We start from the raw sequence: 18,085 nt of genomic DNA on the forward strand, positions 1-18,085 counted from the left end.
CAGCGCTTGGGGTGTCCTGGGCTCGGGGCTCAGGCTGGGGAAGAGCGGCCGATGCTTTTTCCCGTGCGTAGTCCGCAGTGAGCAGCTCCCCGTGCCCCGCTGCAGAGATCTTCCTTCCGTGCTCCTCGGAGATTATAACCCCCCCCCCAAGGTGCCTGCCAGGGCAGGGCCACCCACCCTGTGCAATCCTCTTCTCCCACACCCCCCAACAGGTCCCCTCCATAGTCTCCTGTGCACCACAAGATGTTCAGGACGCCCCCCTCCCCGACAAATCCAGTCCCCAACTCGGCTTCCTACGGTGTGTCTAAAGCCTTGTCTACTCTTGAAAGTTCATTTAGATTAAGTTAGGGTGTGAATTTAAAACGCAACAGCTCTTCCAGAATAGTCCCCTGCTTGGACATTCTTATTCTGAAATAAGAGTGTTCCCATGGGTTGGTTAATTTCCCCAAGCAGATGAGCCCTTACTTAGGAAAAGAGAGGTTGATTAGGGTAATATTAGGTTGATGTTGGGTAATATTGACCTCTTTTGCTCATCTGGACATATCCCTAGATACCAAATGTGTAGCAAGGCACTTCTCCACCCCTTAAACTATCTGCATCCAGCTCTGGAACTGTACCTCCCATTCCATGCATTTTAGTGACCGCTACATATTTTTTTTTGGAGGGCCTGTACTACACATTTGTGGTGGAATACAGTGATCCTATTGATTTGTCAATCGCAAAAATCCTGTTTATTTTCACAGAGCCAGGATTTCACCCTTGGTGTCTAAGGCCACGTCCAGACTAGAAATTAAAATCGATTTTAGATACGCAACTTCAGCTACGTGAATAACGTAGCTGAAGTCGAATTTCTAAAATCGAGATACTCACCAGTCTGGACGGGGCGCCATCGATGTCCGCGGCTCTCCGCGTCGATTCCGGAACTCCGTTCGGATTGATGGAGTTCCGGAATCGATGTAAGCGCGCTCGGGGATCGATACACCGCGTCCAGACTAGACGCGATATATCGATCCCCGAGCAATCGATTTTAACCCGCCGATGCCGCGGGTTAGTCTGGACGAGGGCTAAGATAGGAGCACACCTTGAGCTGAGCTAAGATGCCATGCTCTAGCTCTAGGCAGGGTGATTGTATTGTGTGCTGGAACTTGCCATCTCCACAATCTACATGTCCATATTATGAATGAAGTTGGTTGCAAGCTGTTCCATTTTATGCTGGTTTTGGGCAGCCTGGCAAATTGTCAATGTACCTCCCTCAGGTGGGCAGTTTTTTAGGTGCCTTTGTATTAACCAACAGAGCCTTTCCCATGCAAATATCACCCTTTTTATAGACCCAGTTCCTTATGTTCTTGTAAAAATGATTCAAATATATCTCTTTCCCCTGGCCCTCAGGATTGAAATGAGAGAGAGATGCTGAAGTCTAGTGAGTTTTATTGTCTGAAAAAGAAATAAATAAAATCAAATAATCTCACAGTCCACTGGAGGGCTATAGTGAGTGCTGGAAAGGATTTGTACTGCTTGCTGAGAGCGTAATGAAGAAAGTGACTGTGGCAGAGAAAACAGCCCATTCACTTTTTTTTATCTGGAAGGGCAACATTTTACATCCCCCGAGTTAGGAATTATGGGGTCGTCAGCTAGAAGTACTGTTTGATCTCCCTATATAAGGTGAAGGGAATTTGTGAGAGAGAGATTGTTGCAGGTACTGTATTTTGAAAGGTGGCACCGATAAGAACAGTGTCTCAGCAGCAGGTAGTTGAGAGTATTTTGTGTATTCTGTCTTTTGCTTTTAAAATATTTTTAAACCAGAGAAGTGTGTGGGTGTTGGTAGGAGATGGTTTGGTGAGAGAGACAGATACAATGTCAGGGACATTTAAAAGAGAGACTGCAAATGGTGCTGTGCACTAGCATCTGACTGAGAGACAGAAGCCTCCAGGGAGAAGAAAGGAAGGAAGAAGGGCCTAAAAGGGTTATCTGGGAAGTGGTGGCTCAAAATGGGTCCACCACAACCACTACTGCTAATACTCAGGGGAATGGTCTTTCCTCCCTTTAGATAACGGGGTTGGAAGCTCTACTGTCAGCTCTTTGTGTTATGATTCTCTGATAGCCCCAGTCGCCTCCATGCTGGGCCTACCATATACACTGCCGTCCTGGCATTGAGGTGTCTCAAATGAGAATCTATGAGGCATAACACAGTAGCTTGCTGCCTTCAAACACAACGGGCAACAGAGGACAACGAGAGCCGGCTCCCTCCTCCAGCCAATGTCCTCACCTTTTTTGCTTTCTCAATCCAGTCTTGTCCATTGGAATGCCCTGGACCCCAAATTGATCTGTGTATCTTAGTTCTGATGAACACTGAGTCCCCTTCTTAACATAATCAATGCCACTCCTTGGTGGGGCCTTGGGGATCTCCAAGTCCTAGAGCCTCCTGGGAAATGTCTCTATAGCCTTATAGATCAGTCCAGGCATGCCGTGGAGACACTTTTACAGTAGAACCGCCATCCTGGAACTCTGCTGACCATCCTCACTTCCCTGCTTTCCCTGCTTCAGTTACCTGCTCGCGGTCTGCTGCACTATCCTGCTTCATCACCTCATGGGGGATCATCAGGTAGGAATACAAAAGAAAACTAACTGAATATTTATGCTAGCTGCAGAACTATTATAACAGAAAACCCTAATTAAACAAACTGGTAAAAACATGGGGAGGGCATTGTAATGCTGCCTCCTGTGACTCAAGAGAACCAACCTCAGGGCGGATTGTTAAGAACTAGGGCACAAACCCCAAACTGGTTGTGAGTTCTATACTTAGATTTCACCAATCAATTATCAAATGTAAACTCTTCAGGCACTATAACAGACTCAATGTGGAGTCACAAACATCGTCCTTGGGTACTCTGGTCTATCTTGCTACCCAGGTGAGCATACCTTTGTGATAGATAATTTCATACACCAGGAGTCACAGCAATATTCAGTTGCTTTCAGTTCCAAAAGACTAGTCACTTACCCCACATCAATTGCACCTTAGATCTCACACCAAAAACAAGGCTTGTAATCAATCCTGTCATAAATTATATAAAGATATATTAAATAGAACAAGGAAACCAGAGTTGTTTACAAGGTTAAAGCAGGTAAACATACACACACAAGTGAGTTACAGTCTTAAATTTTAAAAGGTAATAAAAGTTTCTATAATCAGCAAGCTCTGTATGTCCTCTAGGACTAACCCAAGCTAAGCAGCTAGGGATCTCTCACATATGCCTAGAAACATTCCCCCTCCTGTACCCTCTCCCCCTCCCCCCTGCAGTCCAAGCAGCATAAAAATATTAAATTCCTTTTGTTTGGGGTTTTTATCCTCCTGCCATGTGATCTGTGCTGCAAACTCAGCTGCTGGTAGAATCCACTTGCATGACTAGGGTGACCAGACATCCCGATATTTAGATGTTTGTCCCGATCTTTCTCTCCACCGGCAGCACTCGGCTTTTTTTTGCTCTGCCGGCAGACCCCCCCCATGTGTCCCAATATTTTCTTCCTCTCATCTGGTCACCCTATGCATGACCCATCTTCACAGAGGAGAGAACAGGACAATAAAAGGTGTTTTTTTGTCCTCTTGTTGACAGTATGTAGGGAAATTCCAGTTGCAATATCCGTCTGGTATCAGTGGACCTTTCTTATTGGGAAGGGCATAACACTTGTTGAAGATCGGTCCTACACACGAATTAGTGTTTCTCTTCTGTTTGGTGACTTACACAGTTCCAGAGGCTCACAATATAACCGCTCAGATACCACCTTACAATATGGAATACAGGTGTTATAAGTGAGATTAATGCATGCAGCAACTCATAAGCATTCAATAAAGTCTAAATACAGTCTTATATGTAACAATTTAAACAATACTACCACACAGGTGAGACAGACTGATTCCAGCTGTGTATTTGTCAGTGTTCAAATGAGACATGGGGACCTTGGCATGAGCTGGCACCTGTCTGCCAGCATTGCAAGCATATCTGGAAGGGGAGAAGCAGGGTAGAAGCTGACAAAGGTGGATTTGAACTCTCAGTCTAGAGATGAAATGTTCCATATTCCAATTTTAATCCTTTCAGACATTTAGTTCCCCTTGTTTAGTGGTGTTTTGCAGCACATCATGGAGTCTACAGATAGTATATATTTACGCTGAAATGATATTCAAGAACCTAACTTAAATATATAATAAAGGTATGTAGCATCTTTATTAATAAATCTTTCCTCTCCTTTTTTTTTTTGGAAAGGAGTTTTAGTTCTGAATCACACAGATTCATTTCTTATTAATTCCTATGAGCCTTTTGTGACCATGGCCCGGTGACCATTCTCTCCTCCATTCCACCCAGGCTTTTCCCTGCTACCTTATGCCTTTCTCCTTCTTTCTCCCCTCCTTTGGTCCTTTCTCTTTCAGGATGTCAAATTTTAAACTCCACCGGGTGGATGGAAGCGTTCCTGGCTGCCGTTAGCGGGCTCTTTGATTTATAGACAGTTACAGAGGTGGTTCAAGATGCTAGCTCTGCTATGCAGATGGCTGGGGCTCTGGGATTAAAGAAACCTTAGAACTGAGGCCTGCTCTACACTGTGTGTGTGTGTGTGGGGATCAACCTAAGTTACACAACTTCAGCTACGTGAATAAAGTAGCTGAAGTCGGCGTACTTAGACCTACTCACCGCAGTGTCTTCACTGTGGTGAGTTGACTGCTGCTGCTCCCCTTTCGACTCTGCCTGCGCCTCTCGCGGCTAGGGTGACTAGACAGCAAATGTGAAAAATCAGGACAGGGGGTGAGGGGTAATAGGAACCTGTATAAGACAAAGCCCCAAGTATTGGGATTATCCCTATAAAATCGGGACATCTGGTCACCCTACTCACTGCAGTGGAGTACAAGAAATCGACGGGAGAGCACTCAGGGGTTGATTTATTGCGTTTAGACTAGACGCGATAAATCGACTCCCGCTGGATCGATTGCTGCCCGCCGATCTGGCGGGTAGTGTAGACATACCCTGAGTCTCAGATCCCAGGTCAGCTGACTTAGGCTTGCAGGTTTTAGGCTGGGGAAGGAGGGAGCCACTAAAAATAGCAGTGTAGACATTTGGGGTTGGGCGGTAGTATGGGCTCTGAGACCCTCCCCCCATGTGGAGTCTCACAGCCCTGGCTTCAGCCTGAGCCTAAACACAGCTCGAGCCCCGTGAACCTGAGTCAGCTGATCTGGGCCAGCCATGTCCATGCCACAGGTCTTTTATTGCAGTGTAGACATATCCTGTATGTCTCCAATTTACACCCTTCTGGTGTTCTGATTTTAATCAATAGCATTCTGTCCACTGATGCTAAAGTTATCATGTTACAAACAAACATCCATACAGAAAAATGCCATCAAGTTGAGTGTAAGGCCTTGTGCGCTCAGGACTTAAAGAAAATGGAGGAATGAGGTTCACCTCAGCCTTATATTAATATCTTCAGGTTCTCATAATATGGCCATGTTTTTGTTATCTGGATTAAGAAGGTCTTCATAAACCTTATCATCTTTCTAATCAAAAACATTCTTTAATAAGAGTCTGACTCCCACAAAGAGAGACAAACACTGGGCTTTCCTGACTTATCCTCCTAAGCTTCCTGTTTACATTGGTTTAAAACTCACAGGTCTGCTAAGCCATGTGCCTGAACTGTGATTTTCTTGCGTTAGCAACTTTCCACCACAGTTCTGCTGACAAAGCAAGATTTGGGGTGCCAGCCCAGCCCTAGAGGGAGAGTATCAATGCCCCCCACTGTCCCTTTCCCAAGTGGGCTTCCAAAGCTGCCCGATGATGCCTTCTCTCCCCCTTACTTTTATCTCCCTATATGGCCCCCATCACCATAGTATCTCAGCACTTGGCAAACATTAATGAATATAGCGTATTCTCATATCAGCCCTCTGAGTACAATTACTGTTATTCCCATTTCACAGATAGGGAACTGAAGCACAGAGAGACTGTGATTTGCCCAAAGTCAGGTGCAAAAGTCAGGAATTGGACCCAAGAGCTTCCGAGTGCCAATCACAAGACCATCCTTCATCAGCTCCCTATACTGCCTAGACCAAGTGAGGGACTTAAGGACCTCTTGGAGGAGCACTCTTCTCTCTTTCTGATGTCGACATGGTCCCCCATGGCTTTCTACCCTGCTGGTGTAATTCAGGCAGAGCACACAATGCAATGCTGCTGATTGGAGGGGTTGATGAAGTAAGCAGAGTGGTGGTATACATTACAGTGTTCTCATGAAGCTGGCAGGATTTGGGTGCATGGAGCAGGACAAAGATGTGGGAATGGGCAGGCTTGAAGATATTGTCTAGCAACCTGCACAGAACTTAGAGCAGGGGTCGGCAACCTTTCAGAAGTGGTGTGCCAAGTCTTAATTTATTCACTCTGATTAAAGGTTTCATGTGCCAGTAATACATTTTAATGTTTTTAGAAGGTCTCTTTCTATAACTCTATAATATATAATTAAACTATTGTTGCATGTAAAGTAAATAAGGTTTTTTAAATGTTTAAGAAGCTTCATTTAAAATTAAATTAAAATACAGAGCCCCCTAGACTGGTGGCCAGGACCCGGGCAGTGTGAGTGCCACTGAAAATCAGCTCGTGTGCCGCGTTTGGCACATATGCCATGGGTTGCCTACCCCGATTTAGAGGAAGGAGGACAGGTTGGAGGGAGTACCAGGAAGTCAGTGTGTGTGTGGATGGCCAGTATGCTAGTTACAATTGCAGCACCTCTGTGAATAGTTCTGTTAATGAAGAGCCAGCTTAGTTTTACAATCATGGAGTCTTTGCATTCTATTAACCCAGCAGGCAGTATATGAAACATAAGGGAGAGGAAAAAACAGAAGGAAACAAAAAGGAATGAACAGGGGGAGGAGAGAGGAAAGAGACCGAGAAAAGAAAGTGAAACTAAAGCAACAAAACAAGGAGAAAGAAGAAGCTGCTTCAAACTGTGTTGTGGGTGTGCTCAAGGAAGAGTATTATGTTTTTAGGCAGAAAATAAATGTGTGAAGGAATTAGTAAAAAGACAGAAAATAGCAGCAGAGTAAGCCAGAGAGAATAGAATAATGAAATATAAACAAGGAAAGGAAAAGCAAGGAAACAGGCCCACAGCTTCTAGACTAGTGAATCACCTTAATTCATGTTGCTTTCTGTGCTAGTATTTCCCTGGCAGATAGCCCACAGCTCTGTAAATCTGCAGAGAGAGAGAGAGAGAGAGACAACAGAATGTTGCCCCTCTGGGGATTTGACTTTTGCTGCTTTGTACCATTCCTGGTAAGCGTATATTTTAAAATCTAACATGCCACAGCAGGTGCATGCAATTACAGGAGGGCTCCCCAAAATAGCAGGCGGCTGTCCATTTTTCAGCATATGGTGTTGCCCTTTTTTCCTTTATCCAACTGTGCAGAAATTTATTCTAAGATGCATCATATTTTCAAAAACATTTTCTAACTAACCTATATTTCCCACTGCATCTATACTAATATGACCAGGAAAGAGGGGAACTGCTATTTAAAATGCCGACTTTGATGTGGTTTGTATTAGTGGTATGAGTTAGGTATACTCCAATAACTAAACAGATTTCAGGCAAACTTGCCTCCCAAAAGTGGATTCCAAATTTCCCTTTGGCTGAAATGTAGCAGCCCTGCAAAGACCTGCACCTCTTCAATTATTATTATTATTAATTACTAAATACATATTTTTGTCTTTCTATAGAGTTTCCAAACAGTGAATTAATACTAACCTACCCTACAGGGGAGTTGTGAGACTTAAGATCCTCACTTTACACAAGGGGAAAACTGAAGCACAGAGAGTTTGTGGTTTGCCCAAGGTCACACAGTGAGTGCGTGTCTGTTCTGTGAATAGAGCCAGGACTTCCTGTCCATTGCTTTGAGCACAAGACCAACCTTCCTGATTATTATTATTGTATTATAATATGATTTACAATGTAAATATGCTTAAAAAAACAGTTTAGCATTAAAAGTTCAAGCCTGGCTTTTGTTGCTTATAGGAGTTCATGTAGGTTGCTGGGGAGGAAGTGCCCTCCTCCCAGACAAAGGGTTATAGTCACCCTATGTGTTAACCTACAAAATCAATGAACCTGTCTGAAAGCATCTGAACCAAATGTAGTGGCATGTAGTTTAGGCCCCCATGCAGGTTTTGTTTTTAAAAGGTAAGGGGAAAGTGGAGGGATTGTAAGACGTAAGGGCTTCTTTCATTACTTTTTAGGTAGGATGGTGGTTTGCCCTGAGTAGGGAGGAGAGAGGAGGCAGATTAAAATAGTCTCCTGCAGTACTCGGAAACCAAAAACAATAACAGCATCCTGCTAATGCTGGAAAACCTGCAAGTGAAACTAACTATGAGCAGAAAGTGAAAGCTGATCAGACGGATTTCATTGTCCACTTTGAATGAATTGCAATATGTAAATACATTACCAAAACGGTGAAAAGGATTTCTTGACTTTCTAATGCCATTTTCCCAAATTCACTGGAAGTGACTAGCTCCCTCTGTTCTGCTAATTAGATAACATAGCTAAGTGCTGCCCATCGTCCATTGGCCACTCGTAATTATTCATGGCTACATAAGCACACAGTGACTGTGGTTGTTAGCTCACCACATATGCGGCATAGGAAACAGAACTTGCAGTCTTCAGCTTCAAAAACACAGGCCTCTAATACTGCAGCCAAATGGGACTTCTGCTATTACCCATCAGCAGTGCTGACAACTATATCCTTGTTGTTTAAAGTCTCCAGTCACTGAAGATTTCTAATATAACCACATAGGCACATTAGCTGTATTCCATCCATAGAGGGCAGAAGCGCATTTATAAATGAGTATAATACACTGTCTTGCATCTTATCTTGCTGTAGTTAGTAAGCGACTTAATCTACTCAGTCTGGCTATTGCAATGTCTGTAACCAACTCCTTTGTGAGCAAGTCAAGTCTGGAAATGGAAGGAATGTTGCCATTTCTAACTTGTATGATCCACAGGGGTTGAATTGGAAAAAATAATTATGGTACTCTCCTAAATACCACCGCAAAGCAGGTCCCTCCCACTTCAGACACCAAAATGAGACACCACTGGTAGCAGATCTTTGTGGTATCCCTCTCTGGTTTTTGCATGCTCTGCATGCACGACCATCAGCTTATCACTCATCCTCTTTTTTTATTTGATCAGCAGAGAAATAATGTAAATGTCAACACTAAAATAAATCACTATGCTTCATAGCTAACGTGACATTCAGATGAATGAGGTAGTTTACACCCCTTATTTCTGGCTGTCTGCAGACTCAGGCACACAGCACAGCAGTGGTTTACACTAAGTTAACAGCAAGGAAGTTATAAAAATTAGAGGTTCTTTGTCTAGGAAGGTTTAGATTCAGAAGTAGCATGCTCTAAGGACTAAGCAAGGTAGCACCATCTAAAAACTAGCTTGACAAGATGGTAAAAACCATACTACTTTGACTCCTGGTGATTGGATAGCAAAATTCTCCAGGTGCACTATGGGTACTTTTCACCTTTCACTGAAGCATCAGATACAGGCTACTGCTAAACGCAAAATACTTAGCTCTGACTTGCTATGGCAAATTTATGTTCCAATAGCTATATTTAACTGTTTCACATTCTTAACCTCTGCCACTTCAATTGCTATTTTGTGCTAGTTTAAAAAATGTTTTGCGATGATTTGAATAAGAGGTGATGGTATATGAGTCAGTTATTATAACTATTCCTCTGCCTTTGGAGGGGTGGGAAGCCCGAATTCTGAGCATTACAAGATGGTCCTGGTCTAACAATTGATTATAATATGCCTTCATATATGGATAGAAGCTTCTGAACAATGGAACTGGTGTGTGTGGTGTAACCTGCAAACTGTGCCTATACCTGCCCACCCATATACTGCATCAAGAGGGGGTGAGAAGTGATCAAATGCAACCTAGGGAAAAAAACATCATCTCTTCATTTTGATGCAGGCCTAGGTAAATCTTGAAATGTTAAAGGCCTCTTATTGATCAGACCATTGTTGTTGGCAGAATAGTGGGTTTCAGTATAAACTCAGACATGATAGCCAATAGTGCTTGAATCCTTTGTCTTCCTCCTAGTACTCTGAATTGTTTTCTGTTTTAAAGTAGACTCCTGCGCTTGATGTGGGTGAGGATCAGGCCGGGGGTGGGGACAGAAGAAGGGACACAAACCTTGTCTCCGGGCCCACGGTATTTACATTCAAGACATTTCTGTCCACACCAGCTGTTCTGTGCATGTTATTTTCAGAAATTCAGTAATCCCTGAGAGGTCAGAGGGTGGAATTGTGTGAATATATTGGGTGAATGAGGTGAAAAGGCTTGAGAGTCCTCAGGCTCTGCCACAGGAGAGCTTCTCTGGGGAGAGATGATTATGGCTGACAGACTAGGAGAATCCTGAAAGGAAGGAGGGCACGTGTGATGCTTTTGCAGCTGGTCAAGTCTGCTCAGTTTGGTGTTTGCATGGATGGCTCTTCTTTTTTTTACTCTGCCTTTAAAGAGCACCTGTTCTTTCCTTAACAATATATATATATATATATTTTCTCCATTTCTACATTTATATTTAGCCCAGTTTAAAAGTCCCCAACAAGTTTGAAAGATGTTGTGGCTTAGGATGGTGCCTAGAGATATTGCTAGAGTTCAGGGTTTGTCAGAGTTTCCATTGTAAATCTCCTTTTTGAAAAGTTTATAACTCATCATCCTATTCTTAGCTGATGGGTTCTCTCAATCTGGGAATACACTTTTATTTTTTATTCTCCCAAATTTTCATGAAAATCAGTTTGCTGACCTATGATATATGTACAGCCAAGATTTTCCAAAAAGATTAGTGATTTTGGTTCCCTCTGTTTTTGGGTTTTTAGCTTGACACAACTTAAAGCAGCGTCATTTTCATCAAGTGCTGAGCACCCGCCCCCTGAAAATCAGGTCTCTTTAAAGTGTCTCAAAGGAAGACACCCATCAGTTTATTTTGGCAAAAAAAGTTTTCCAGCCAAACTTGACTGTTATCTGACAGTATTACAAAATGAATGGATGGAGGGAACTTGGTAGATCTTTTAGTAAAGGTGTTATCACATGATATCTTACTCTCAATAACATGAATTCAAATTGGATTGCTAATGCACACTTGTCAAATGGATTGAAAACTGATTGGAACACAGCAAACAAAGCACAATAATAATAAACCACAGTGTATCAATCTGAGACGAGGTTTTCATTGACTGGCAGATTTTGAGGCCGGAAGGAACCATTATGTGACAGCTTAGTCTGACTCCACAGGCCAAAGAAATGCATCCAATAATTTCTGTATCAAGTCTATAACTTCAGATTGAGCTATAGTATTATTTAAAAAAAAATAAGCCATGATTTAAAGACTGCAAGTGAAGGAAAATCCACTGTATCCCTTTGGGAAGGTGTTCCAATGGTTAATGACCTGCTCTGTGATGAATTTGGCTCTTGTTATGCATTTTCTGCTCGGTTAAAGAGCCATCTGCTCTTTCCAGTATAGGTTCTTGTAGACTATGATCAAGTCACATCTTAACCTTCTCTGGGATAAACTAAATAGATTGAGCTTTATGCTCTCACTGTAAGACATGTTTTCCAGACCTCTATTCAATCTCGTAGCCCTTCTGTGGACCCGCTCCAATTTGTCAGCATTCTTTCTGAAGAACAGACTCCTGAACTTGGACACAGCATTCCAGTAAAGGTCTTATTAATGCCATACACAGAGGTAATATCACCTTCTTACCCATTTTTTTTATAGTCCCCCGCTTATGCATCCAAGAATCACATTAACCTTCTTAGCTATAGTATACACTGGTACTTATGTTCAGTTGTCAATGTCCAGCAGGATACTGCTAGAATTATTTTTAGGTCTTTGCATAGTTAATAAATATATTGATGATCTAAAAGGAGGTAAAACAGCACACTATTAAATTCACAGATAGCACTCAAATGAGAAGTATTGGAAACATCAGAAAATAATAAAAAAAAACCTAGAGAAGCTAGAAATATGGGGAGGAAATAAAAAATGAGTAAGATCCTGGGAAAAGAGAAACTCGTACATTTAGAGAAAAATAATCCAAAACACTGATCTAATGGGAAGGACAAGGCTGAGAAACAGTAATACTTAGAGAAAGTTAGTGTGAGAGCAAACGGCAAGTTAAACTGTGTATTCCCTGGGAGATGGAGCTGAAGACTTAATGCATTTTTGGCCTTCTACATAATGTTATAAAGTGGGGAGATGATAATACCATCCGATATGCACATACGTAAGTGCTTTCCTGCATTGGAGCCTGAAGAAGGAAAAAAGCAAGGTGGATTTTATTGAAATAATACTTGCACTTTACATTTTGCCACCACTTTTCAAGAATTAATGAAGACTCACAGCACCTTTGGGAAGTGCATATGTATCATTCCCTTTTCAAAGATGAGAAAACTGAAAGATATAAGAGGTTAAGATCAAAATTTTCAAAACCAGGAGCCTAAAACTAGGCTCATAAATCCATATTGAGACTTCTAAATAAGTGATTTTTAAAAAATGCTGAGCGCCCTGTGGCTCTGGGATTTATCTTAGTACCGCATTCTGGGTGCCCAGCACTTCTGAAAATCCAGGCTACTTTTATAGTCATCTAAATATGGAGTTAAGAGGCTCCTGTTTTTGAAAATCTTGGCCAAAGCACCCGGTAAGCTCATGGCAGAGCTTTGAGTATATCTTTTAGATCATACTGTCATTAAGATCTGGTATCTTGTGACCTGCGAGGCCTTGAAATGCTCTGGCTGATTAATACAAATTCTCTCAGGAACTGCAAACTTTCCTCACTGATCCTAGATCTATGATCAGAAAGAAAATATTATGATTGCCTGTGTGTGTACGTACCGACTTTATATATATGAATTACTAGCTATTAGAGAGTTAGGTCAAGATTTTCAAAATCCATATGTAGGCGCCTAAGTTGATGGCCTAGTTTTCAAAAGCCCTGAGCCCTGCCAGTGCCTGAATATGGATTTAGAAGCCTAACTTTAGCCATCTATTTTTGAAAATTTTGGCTTTAGCCTGGCACTCATCAAACTGATAGGGTTAAGGGTATTTTTCATCGTTAACTTCAACTTTGTTTCCAGAAGTGAACAGCTGGCACAACATCTATTTCAGAACAAAAATAGCAGGCATGCTTCTGACCCAGAGCTGCCTTCCTGCTAATCTGATTCCTTTTAAGGATAGGAGCTGGTGGCAACTAAAGCAATTTTCAGTATAGTCCTTGCACGTAGCAGAGAATGAGTGTGTTGTCTCTGGTGAGTGGCACTGTGAGAAATGAGAGACTTGTTTTAATTTCCAGTGAAGATATGCCTAAAAAGTCAATGTATGTGTTTTTGTTTCTTGTACGTTGTTGCTCCACTGTGAGTCACTGGCATGACTTCTTGATCCAAGAGGGATTACAAACTTGGTTAAGGAAATCTAACTCTGTGGTAGGTTCTTTGCATCCCTTTTGTGGTTTTTGTCCCATTCATCACATGCCTCAAAACGCTCAATCCAATTGGCCCTGCATGGGGGTGGAGGTGCTGGATATGAATAGCTGTGGGTTTATTTAGTGAAGTCCAGATCAGACTAACCTCTCTTCCACTGAGCCCCACTCCTTTTGCATGTCATGGAGAGATGTTCTCTCAAAAAGCAGTTGATCTATTCGGAGCTGGAGTTTGATTTGGGCATGGAATTGTGTTCTAACCTGTAGATCTTGGCGGAGTTTTGGTGCAAATGAGAACTGAAAAATTCAGGTTGTCATCAGAATATGCTGATGTTTATTCCCAGTCCTCACTGGCAGTTGCTCAGCTCCTCCACCTTCCCAAAGACACACATTTACCAATTTTATTGTTCCAAGACACGCTTCTGGTGCTCTAAGAACTTGCTTTCTCTGTGGCCTGTAAGTGGGAAAGGGTAGCTGAGAGAACATGAGTTGTTTCCCTGCACTGCTACACTCACTTGTTTCGGCTGGCTGTGGGTCTGCTTGATCACCTGAACTCCTGTCAAATATATTCATTCCCTTGTGCTGATTCTCTTCCCATGCCATGTCCCATCACACAAGTATTATGTGATAGGAGTAGAAGCTGTGGCAAAAAAAAATTTCAGCTGTTTCTGAGAATGAGATTAAGGAAAAATACATTAATACATGTTAAAAATTATTACATATATTTTGTTAAGAGGCCCCATACTTTGGAGCAAGGACTAGAAATTTGGCAAGTGGATTACTTTGGTGTCCCAGATGTGCCTTTCACTATTCTCATGAAAAGCTGCCCAAATTTGGCAAAGTTATAAGCCTCTGAAAAATCTAAGTTTGCACATGCTCAGTAGAAAGTTGTGAGAGTTTGCCAGCTAAATTCCTTGAAGAATCCCTCTCACTGAGCATGCTCCAAAGCAGGATCTGAGCAGAATTTTCCTTGCAATTCCTGCTCTTAGAAACGGCAAGCTGTTGTGGCACTGGAACTAAGAGCAGGCAGACTCTTGCTCCTGTGCTGTCAGTGCTCCCACTGGAGGGCCCCAGACAGAGTGGTGGATGAAGCCGCCTGACTCAAATGCAGAGGTGTGAGGTGTCAGGCCTCAGAGGGTGGGTGGGACAGACAAGGAGCTGAGGAGGAGGGATGGGAGGGGAGATTGGGATCAGGACCCAACTGCAGGGGGAAGCTGTCTGGGCCATGATACTGAAACAAGAAGCCAACAAGAAATTGGGAGGGGTGGGGAGAAGAGGGGAATGGGAAACTGAGATTGGATGAGGAGCTGGAGTGGCAGGGAGGAGGTAGGACTAGGTGGGCAAGGGGAGTAGAACAAGGGCCCTATGAGGAGAGCTGGAACTGGGATGAGTGAGGGGCAAGACTGTAATTGGATGAGGATCCCAGGTAGTGGGTACAATGCGACTAGCTGGACAGGGAGTGTGGAACTGGAATGAGGAGTCTCAGGGAATGGTGCCTGGGACTATCTTGATGAGACTGGAAAAGGAACGATAAGGTGGGGGCAGGGTAAAGACAAACTGGAGTGGGCATAAGAGTTCAGGCTTGGAGGGAACAGGGTTACCAGACTCTGTGCCAACTAGAGCACCTGCAGTTGAACCCAGTATTCCTGAGTTTCAACCATTCCTCTGGAGTCGGCAAATGGCAGAGTAATACAGTGTCGAAATATGTAGCTTACCCTCCTTTAGGGCTGGTCCACATATTGGAAGATGACCTACTACTGTAAAAGCAGCAAAGAATCCTGTGGCACCTTATAGACTAACAGACGTTTTGGAGCATGAGCTTTCGTGGGTGAATATCCACTTCCTCAGATGCATGTAATGGAAATATCCAGGGGCAGGTATATATATGCTAGCAAGCAAGCTAGAGATAACGAGGTCAGTTCAATCAGGGAGGATGAGGCCCTGTTCTAGCAGCTGAGGTGTGAAAACCAAGAGAGGAGAAACTGGTTCTGTAATTGGCAAGCCATTCACAGTCTTTGTTCAATCCTGAGCTGATGGTGTCAAATTTACAGATGAACTGAAGCTCAGCAGTTTCTCTTTGAAGTCTGGTCCTGAAGTTTTTTTGCTGCAGGATGGCCACCTTAAGGTCTGCTATAGTGTGGCCAGGGAGGTTGAAGTGCTCTCCTACAGGTTTTTGTATATTGCCATTCCTAATGTCTGATTTGTGTCCATTTATCCTTTTCCGTAGAGACTGTCCAGTTTGGCCGATGTACATAGCAGAGGGGCATTGCTGGCATATGATGGCGTATATTACGTTGGTGGATGTGCAGGTGAATGAACCAGTGATGGTGTGGCTGATCTGGTTAGGTCCTGTGATGGTGTCGCTGGTGTAGATATGTGGGCAGAGTTGGCATCGAGGTTTGTTGCATGGATTGGTTCCTGAGCTAGAGTTATTATGGTGCGGTGTGCAGTTACTGGTGAGAATATGTTTCAGGTTGGCAGGTTGTCTGTGGGCAAGGACTGGCCTGCCACCCAAGGCCTGTGAAAGTCTGGGATCATTGTCCAGGATGGATTGTAGATCCTTGATGATGCGTTGGAGGGGTTTTAGCTGGGGGCTGTATGTGATGGCCAGTGGAGTCCTGTTGGTTTCTTTCTTGGGTTTGTCTTGCAGTAGGAGGCTTCTGGGTACACGTCTGGCTCTGTTGATCTGTTTCCTTATTTCCTCGTGCGGGTATTGTAGTTTTGAGAATGCTTGGTGGAGATTTTGTAGGTGTTGGTCTCTGTCTGAGGGGTTAGAGCAGATGCGGTTGTACCTCAGTGCTTGGCTGTAGACAATGGATCGTGTGATGTGCCCGGGATGGAAGCTGGAGGCATGAAGGTAGGCATAGTGGTCGGTGGGTTTTCGATATAGGGTGGTGTTAATGTGACCATCACTTATTTGCACCGTGGTGTCAAGAAAGTGGACCTCCCGTGTAGATTGGTCCAGGCTGAGGTTGATGCTGGGGTGGAAGCTGTTGAAATCGTGGTGGAATTTTTCCAGAGTCTCCTTCCCATGGATCCAGATGATGAAGATGTCATCAATGTAGCGTAGGTAGAGAAGGGGCGTGAGTGGACGAGAGCTGAGGAAGCGTTGTTCCAGGTCGGCCATAAAGATATTGGCATATTGTGGGGCCATGCTGGTGCCCATAGCAGCGCCACTGATCTGGAGATATGTATTGTGATCAAATTTGAAGTAGTTGTGTGTAAGTATAAAGGCACAGAGCTCAGCAGCCAGTTGTGCTGTGGCGTCATCAGGGATAGTGTTCCTGACAGCTTGTATTCCATCTGTGTGTGGGATGTTTGTGTAGAGAGCCTCTACATCCATGGTGGCTAGGATGGTGTTTTCTGGGAGGTCACCAATGCATTGTAGTTTCCTCAGGAAATCAGTGATGTCACGGAGATAACTGGGAGTACTGGTGGCATAGGGTCTGAGTAGAGAGTCCATATATCCAGACAGTCCTTCTGTGAGAGTGCCAATGCCCGAGATGATGGGGCGTCCAGGATTTCCGGGTTTGTGGATCTTGGGTAGTAGATAGAATAACCCTGGTCGGGGCTCTAAGGGTATGTTGATTTCTTCTGGTGTTAGTGTAGGGAGTGCCTGAGTAGATGCTGTAGTTTCTTAGTGTATTCCTCAGTGGGATCTGAGGGAAGTGGCCTGTAGAATTTGGTATTGGAGAGTTGTCTGGCTGCCTCCTTTTGGTAGTCAGACCTGTTCATGATGACAACGGCACCTCCTTTATCAGCCTCTTTGATGATAATGTCAGGGTGGTTTCTGAGGCTGTGGATGGCATTGCGTTCTGCACGACTTAGGTTGTGAGGCAAGCGATGTTGTTGTTCCACGATTTCTGCCTGTGCACGCTGGCGGAAGCATTCAATGTATAGGTCCAGGCTGTCATTTCGACCCTCAGGAGGAGTCCAGGTGGACTTCTTCTTCTTGTGCTGTTGGTGGGAGGGCAGCCGTGTATCAGTGCACTGTTCAGTGTTGTCCTGGAAGTATTCTTTGAGTCGGAGACGGCGAAAGTAAGCTTCCAGATCGCCACAGAACTGTATCATGTTGGTGGGGGTGGCAGGGCAGAAAGAGAGTCCCCGAGATAGGACAGACTTTTCTTCTGGGCTGAGTGTGTAGTTGGATAGATTGACGATATTGCTGGGTGGGTTAGGGGTACCACGGTTGTGGCCCCATGTGGCAGGTAGGAGTTTAGACAGCTTACAGTCCTTTTTCCTTTGTAGAGAGGTGAAGTGAGTAATGTAGATCTCCTGTCTTATTCTAGTGAAGTCCGTTTGTATAGAAGTTTGGTTATTAGTGAGAGTCTCCAGACCTACTACTGCTATCAGTTCCTCTGTTAGTTCGAGCAGCAGAGTTCTATGCAGTGAATTTAAAGGTTCCTGCCCTGCTGATGATTCATGTGGGTGTCAATCTGGTGCCGCATGCTGAAGAGAGAGAATGCCCAAGCCATCTTCTCTGAGATCCTTCCTGTCCTTCAAGCAAAGAAAAACAGAAGGCAGAAGATTCTGAAAGTGAACTGTTGACTAATTAGTCTTGTAGGATGGAGGACTTTGGTTTTGTGGA

The 18,085-nt window shown here is 43.7% G+C and overlaps 1 long non-coding RNA gene across 1 annotated transcript; it reads left to right on the plus strand.

The window, feature by feature from the left end:
• The first annotated feature begins 500 nt into the window (after window positions 1-500).
• On the plus strand, window positions 501-6,224 carry LOC127055743 (uncharacterized). Its single transcript, XR_007775602.1, has 3 exons — window positions 501-764; window positions 1,063-2,602; window positions 5,954-6,224. It is a non-coding gene; the product is annotated as an uncharacterized LOC127055743 (long non-coding RNA).
• Window positions 6,225-18,085: the final 11,861 nt, after the last annotated feature.

Source organism: Gopherus flavomarginatus, chromosome 1 (genome assembly GCF_025201925.1).
Source record: "Gopherus flavomarginatus isolate rGopFla2 chromosome 1, rGopFla2.mat.asm, whole genome shotgun sequence".
Classification (NCBI taxonomy): Eukaryota; Metazoa; Chordata; order Testudines; family Testudinidae; genus Gopherus; species Gopherus flavomarginatus.